The sequence below is a fragment of the Neoarius graeffei genome, chromosome 7, assembly GCF_027579695.1.
Source record: "Neoarius graeffei isolate fNeoGra1 chromosome 7, fNeoGra1.pri, whole genome shotgun sequence".
In the NCBI taxonomy this organism is placed as follows: Eukaryota; Metazoa; Chordata; class Actinopteri; order Siluriformes; family Ariidae; genus Neoarius; species Neoarius graeffei.
The window spans coordinates 46,221,473-46,228,444 of record NC_083575.1 but is presented as its reverse complement, the minus strand read 5'-3'; the positions used below and the strand labels follow the sequence as shown (position 1 = coordinate 46,228,444).

Genomic DNA, 6,972 nt, shown 5'->3' with positions numbered 1-6,972 from the left:
TGACTCTATTTAAATATGATCATGAACTCATGTCATTTCAATCCCTAAATAACTGACGGCTTACATCTTCGTGCTAGTGTTGGTCAGAGTGTAAAAAGACGGAGGAATCAACATCGCTTGGTATATTGGTTGATCATGAACAATGCATGCAACCACCCACAGATGAGAGTACCTTTTATTGATATACTGACACACGGAACATATCCAGACCAAATGAAGTTTTGCAGAAATGTACATTTAATATAACCACCTGCAGAGACAAAGATTAAATTATAATTTTCACAAATCAGTAGTTTTGTACCAATTAAATATCTGCTTGATGTAAAATTTCATATCTTTAATTTCATTTTTTAATACTGTCGAGGTAAATTTCCTCATAATCACAAATAATAAAATGTTAAACCTTCTGTCGGTCTCCCAATACAAGTGCAACATTAAGAACAAGACAGATTTCTCAGAGCAATTCTTCTGAACACATTATAATGATTTCATTTATGGGCATCTTATACAATGAATTAAATGAGAGACATTTACTTCAGAAAATGGCATGAAACAAATGATACATATAAGCATATTAACAACGAATGTTCAAGTTATTCCATATATACAAGCGAGTTAAATGTTCTTTTTAAACGAGATTACAGTCTCTTTCATCTTTGTTTTCATTGGACAGAGCAGCACCTGTAAAAGCATGTTTATCACGTAAAACAAAATATATCAAGAAAAATATAACTTAAAATTGTCTTCATGATAAAAAAAAAAAGTATTGCTGAATGGCATACAGATAAGTCCCTGTTAAATTGCTGTTTCAGCTTAAGACTGCCATCAAGTGGAAACAAAAAAAAAAGAAAAAGAATTGAACAGGAAGATGGCACTGAACCGTCTGTTTTAAACCTCTGTGAAGATGCTAATACATACATTTACCTTAAATTAAAAAAAAACACACACACACACACTCAAACATGCATGTACAGTCTTAATCTATCACAGAGTGTCCTTTAAAAGAAAGGAAGAATCTACTATTCGAAGCTCTTAGAAACGGACAGCCTGCTACAGCAAATCACCGAGAAGCTTTATCGGACACGTCAGCAGCCCCGCCATCAGAGGGGAAAAGGGTACAGATGACTCTGGCCCAAGGCCTAGGGGGCCCCATGCAAAAGTCTATGGTTGATCAAGTACAATGACTTTCTTACTGAATTATATCACTGACAATACAATTTATACATTTGTACATACACTCACCAGCCATTTAATTAGTAACACCCATCCACCTGCTGTTTGATGCAGTTCTCTAATCAGCCAATCCCTTGACAGCAGCACAATGCATAAACTCATGCAGCTACAAATAAAAAGCTTCAGTCAATATTCACTTCAAACATCAGAATGGGAAAAATTGTGATTTCAAAGTGTGACTTTCACTGTGGCATGGGGGTTGATGCCAGATGGACGGGTTTGAGTATTTCAGAAACTGCTGATCTCCTGGGGTTTTCACACACAACAGTCTCGAGAGTTTACATAGAAAGAATGGTGCGAGAAACAAAAAACACCACGTGAGCGACAGTTCTGTAGGCGGAAACGCCTTGCTGATAAGAGAAGTCAGAGGAAAATGGACAGATTGGTTTGAACTGCCAGGAAGGATATAGCAACTCCTATAATCACTCTTTACAACCATAGCGAGCAGAAAAGCATCTCAGCATGCAACAACAGCAGAAGACCACATTGGGTTCCACTCCTGCCAGCCAAGAACAGGAATCTGAGAATCAAGAACAAGTTCCTATTAAAGTGGCCGATGAGTGTATAAATGTGTTGCTAACTAGTCATCTGTTATCGTGAAATGGCGTGGTCAAAACACTTGGCCAATCAATTAAAAAATAAAATTTTATATATATATATATATATATATATATATATATATATATATATATATATATATATATATATACACACACACACATACACACACAGTGGTGCTTGAAAGTTTGTGAACCCTTTAGAAATTTTCTATATTTCTGCATAAATAAGACCTAAAACATCATCAGATTTTCACACAAGTCCTAAAAGTAGATAAAGAGAACCCAGTTAAACAAATGAGACAAAAATATTGTACTTGGTTATTTATTTATTGAGGAAAATGATCCAATATTACATATCTGTGAATGGCAAAAGTATGTGAACCTCTAGGATTAGCAGTTAATTTGAAGGTGAAATTTGAGTCAGGTGTTTTCAATCAATGGGATGACAATCAGGTGTGAGTGGGCACCCTGTTTTATTTAAAGAACAGGGATCTATCAAAGTCTGATCTTCACAACACGTTTGTGGAAGTGTATCATGGCACGAACAAAGGAGATTTCTGAAGACCTCAGAAAAAGCATTGTTGATGCTCATCAGGCTGGAAAAGGTTACAAAACCATCTCTAAAGAGTTTGGACTTCACCAATCCACAGTCAGACAGATTGTGTACAAATGGAGGAAATTCAATACCACTGTTACCCTCCCCAGGAGTGGTTGACCAACAAAGATCACTCCAAGAGCAAGGCATATAATAGTCAGAAAGGCCACAAAGGACCCCAGGGTAACTTCTAAGCAACTGAAGGCCTTGCTCAAATTGGCTAATGTTAATGTTTATGAGTCCACCATCAGGAGAACACTGAATAATAATGGTGTGAATGGCAGGGTTGCAAGGAGAAAGTCACTGCTCTCCAAAAAGAACATTGCTGCTCGTCTGCAGTTTGCTAAACATCACGTGGACAATCCAGAAGGCTATTGGAAAAATGTTTTGTGGACGGATGAGACCAAAATAGAACTTTTTGTTTCAAATGGGAAGCGTTATGTTTGGAGAAAGGAAAACACTGCATTCCAGCATAAGAACCTTATCCCATCTGTGAAACATGGTGGTGGTAGTATCATGGTTTGGGCCTGTTTTGCTTCATCTGGGCCAGCACGGCTTGCCATCATTGATGGAACAATGAATTCTGAATTATACCAGCGAATTCTAAAAGAAAATGTCAGGACATCTGTCCATGAACTGAATCTCAAGAGAAGGTGGGTCATGCAGCAAGACAACGACCCTAAGCACACAAGTCGTTCTACCAAAGAATGGTTAAAGAAGAATAAAATTAATGTTTTGGAATGGCCAAGTCAAAGTCCTGACCTTAATCCAATCGAAATGTTGTGGAAGGACCTGAAGTGAGCAGTTCATGTGAGGAAACCCATGTGAGGTGTTCTGTACGGAGGAATGGGCTAAAATTCCTCCAAGCCGGTGTGCAGGACTGATCAACAGTTACCAGAAATGTTTAGTTGCAGTTATTGCTGCACAAGGGGGTCACACCAGATACTGAAAGCCAAGGTTCACATACTTTTGCCACTCACAGATATGTAATATTGGATCATTTTCTTCAATAAATAAATGACCAAGTATAATATTTTTGTCTCATTTGTTTAACTGGGTTCTCTTTATCTACTTTTAAGACTTGTATGAAAATCTGATGATGTTTTAGGTCATATTTATGCAGAAATATAGAAAATTCTAAAGGGTTCACAAACTCTCAAGCACCACTGTATGTATTATATAATATATATATATATATATATATATATATATATATATATATATATATATATATATATACATACACACACACACACAAAATACCGTTCAAAAGTTTGGGGTCACTTTGAAATGTCCTTATTTTTGAAAGAAAAGCACTGTTCTTTTCAATGAAGATCACTTTAAACTAATCAGAAATCCACTCTATACATTGCTAATGTGGTAAATGACTATTCTAGCTGCAAATGTCTGGTTTTTGGTGCAATATCTCCATAGGTGTATAGAGGCCCATTTCCAGCAACTCTCACTCCAGTGTTCTAATGGTACAATGTGTTTGCTCATTGCCTCAGAAGGCTAATGGATGATTAGAAAACCCTTGTACAATCATGTTAGCACAGCTGAAAACAGTTGAGCTCTTTAGAGAAGCTATAAAACTGACCTTCCTTTGAGCAGATTGAGTTTCTGGAGCATCACATTTGTGGGGTCGATTAAATGCTCAAAATGGCCAGAAAAATGTCTTGACTATATTTTCTATTCATTTTACAACTTATGGTGGTAAATAAAAGTGTGACTTTTCATGGAAAACACAAAATTGTCTGGGTGACCCCAAACTTTTGAACAGTAGTGTGTGTGTGTGTATGTTATTTATATATAAAGCTGTTATATTGCAACCTGCTGGCATTACAAAGCCAAAAGGAGCATTCATAGCCATCAGGAGAAACATATGGGTACGTCTCTGTTTATATTATCATCATCGACATCATCACTGTTCCAGATGACAGCCATATACTCGACACATAATTTCAGTTCTGCACAAAATTTGACCATTACTTTGATTAATGTAACCCTCAAGATTGAATTCGACAGTCAAAGAGCAAATCTGTTTGTTCACCCGTGATTTGATTTCATGATTTTATGCCTTGCAGTAATTTCTTCAATCAGTGTTTGATTTTACTTTTTTGGGGCCATTTTCTTCTCTCCTCAACTTTCTCTCCTGTTTTGTTTTAAGGTAAAAGGAGAAATATACCTGTCACAGTCTAATTTGAAAGAAAATATTTTCAAATAACTGACTTGACCTTTTGTGATTTATAATCATATTGAGTACATGTACGCAAAACAGAGCAGTTCTTGAATGGGTCTATAACAGTGGATTAGAGAGTCCATCTGCGTCACTACAAGGCTCACGACCAAGAGCTTAATTGAAATTGACCATATTGTTATTAGAGCTAAGTATGTATGTGTGTGTGTGTGTGTGTGTGTGTGTGTGTGTGTATGTATGAGGGGCCCAATTTGGAAAATCCTGTCCCTCTGTCTATAATTCCTAACAGCTGGCCTGCACATCAGTGGAAATTACTACACGGGTAAATCTGCCTCAAATCATCAGATTTCAGAAAATGTTCCTGCCTGACCATTCTAGATTTGCTTCATACTTTCAAGGATTAAAGTGAGACTGCTTTTCGATTTCATAAAATCGGTGAAATTTAGTTCCCTCTGAAATTTGGTCATTGTGATGCATGTTTATTTCAGTAATAGCTCACAAAATATCAGGCCATTCTGTGGCTGGGAAGTTATTTAATTTGAGGGTATTTCCTCGCAAATAATGTACATGAAATCGCTCGCTTTGCACAGTCAAGCAGACAGAGGAAGTCCGTGTGCGCATGAGCAGGTTTACCTTGATCTGCACTGACAGTTACATCATTCTGTTGCTAAATGAACAGCTGATCACACTGAGGTGCTTGCTGACCGCCGATATTTATGTTTCCTTTGCAACATAACGTTTTTTTTCTTCTCGCTTTCCGTTACTGTAGTCGGTCTTTCACGTTTCATTCGCACACTCACGTCCTCCATTTTTCTCTCCTGTTTCAAATATGTATCCCACAATGCCTTGCGTGAACGGGGAAAGCCCACCACGTGATGCAGTATCTTGAATTGGGTCATGGTGAAGTAGGAAAAATATACTGGCGAGTTGGACTAGTGGTTAGTGCGTCCGCCTCTCGATTGGGAGATCACGAGTTCTACTCACGGTCGGGTTATACCAAAGACCATCATAAAAATGGTACCTACTGCCATCTGGCAAGGCACACTGCAATACAGATGCAAGTGGGGAGTCAAACTCTCGCAGTTACCAGAGGACTAGCCCCCCACTGTAACCCTAGCTATGTAATAGGCGAGAAGCCGAGGGCTACGGAAACGGAGATCGGCGCCGCCCTATGCGCCACATGGCGTGGGGAGGACTTTGAAGTAGGAAAAAATAGAGGAGAATTTAGGGCCATGTGGCCCTAACTTCATTAATTGTTCCATTAGAAAAAAAAACCTAATAAAATTGGAAGTCTGTGATTCGAATTCAGTAGCTTTCGGTCCACTAAACAAAAATAACTGGGTGTCAGGGAAAATTATTTTTATGACCTACACTTGAAAAATCCGAAAGGCAGTCTACCTTTAATGTCATTAGTTCCAATAAACAGTGTGCAAATTTTCAGCCTGACATCCTTGTTAGTTTTTGAGACATCACAGTATGAATAAAGGGGTGTGGCTCAAATTTTACCATAAAAATTAGTGCTATAGAAAAAACTTTGACGTTCCATAAGCCATAACTTTTGAACTATTTCAGCTAGGGGCACGATATGTTCAGGAATTATTCTTAGGTACAAGATATATTTAAATACTGCAACTGAAGATCACAGTTGCATCCTTACCACTTTATGTATTGTTGAAATCTGTAAAAACAAATTTTCATTTGTGCTTTGGAGCATTTTTGGCCCTCTGTATCGCTATATTTGAACATGACTGAGGTTTCAAATTCTGGTATTTATTATATTGTCGTTCTGTTTTGATCACTAAGTATTTGTCTAAAAGAAATCTAACTTTCTGAGGTACGAGCCATTAAAGATAAAAAAAAAAAGAATAAAAAAAAGAATAAAAAAAATAAAAAGTAATAATAATAATAATGTGGAAAAGCAAATCAATGCATTGTTTGAATTCTTCAAGTTGGTACTATATCATTCAGGTTTTGCTGACATTGTAATGTGTGTAAAATTTAGAACTGGGTATAATGGAATAAAGATAAATTGCGTATTTAGAGTATAACTGAATACAAGTACAACACAAATCTGCCATGGTCAGTCAGGAGGCCTTCGGTGACATTACATAGATTGACCCACAAGTAAAACTATATCAGGTTCTTGAACATTCATTTGGTGTAAACGGTGGGAACTGAGAAAATGTCACTAGTTAAAACGCTGTAATTATAATGAAAAATAAAAGTACTAACTCTGTGTTGACAAGACAATCACAAGTCCCTTTCAGTCATGCTCATGGTGGATTATAGCTTTCACATACTGACTTACAGTATGAACCAGGAGAAAGATGTGTTGTGTGTCATTAGTTTTACTCACACAAGACAAAATACAATCTGAATGATTAAGC

General features: G+C 37.1%; 1 protein-coding gene across 6 annotated transcripts in view; it reads right to left on the bottom strand.

The window, feature by feature from the left end:
• Positions 1–219: 219 nt before the first annotated feature.
• The window catches only part of slc25a16 (solute carrier family 25 member 16), a 40,316-nt gene continuing 33,563 nt past the window's right edge, over positions 220–6,972 (bottom strand). For all 6 annotated transcript variants that reach the window (XM_060925778.1, XM_060925779.1, XM_060925780.1 and 3 more), the window contains one exon: positions 220–1,753. The gene's annotated coding sequence lies outside the window, so the exon portion shown is untranslated. The remainder of the gene's footprint in view (positions 1,754–6,972) is intronic.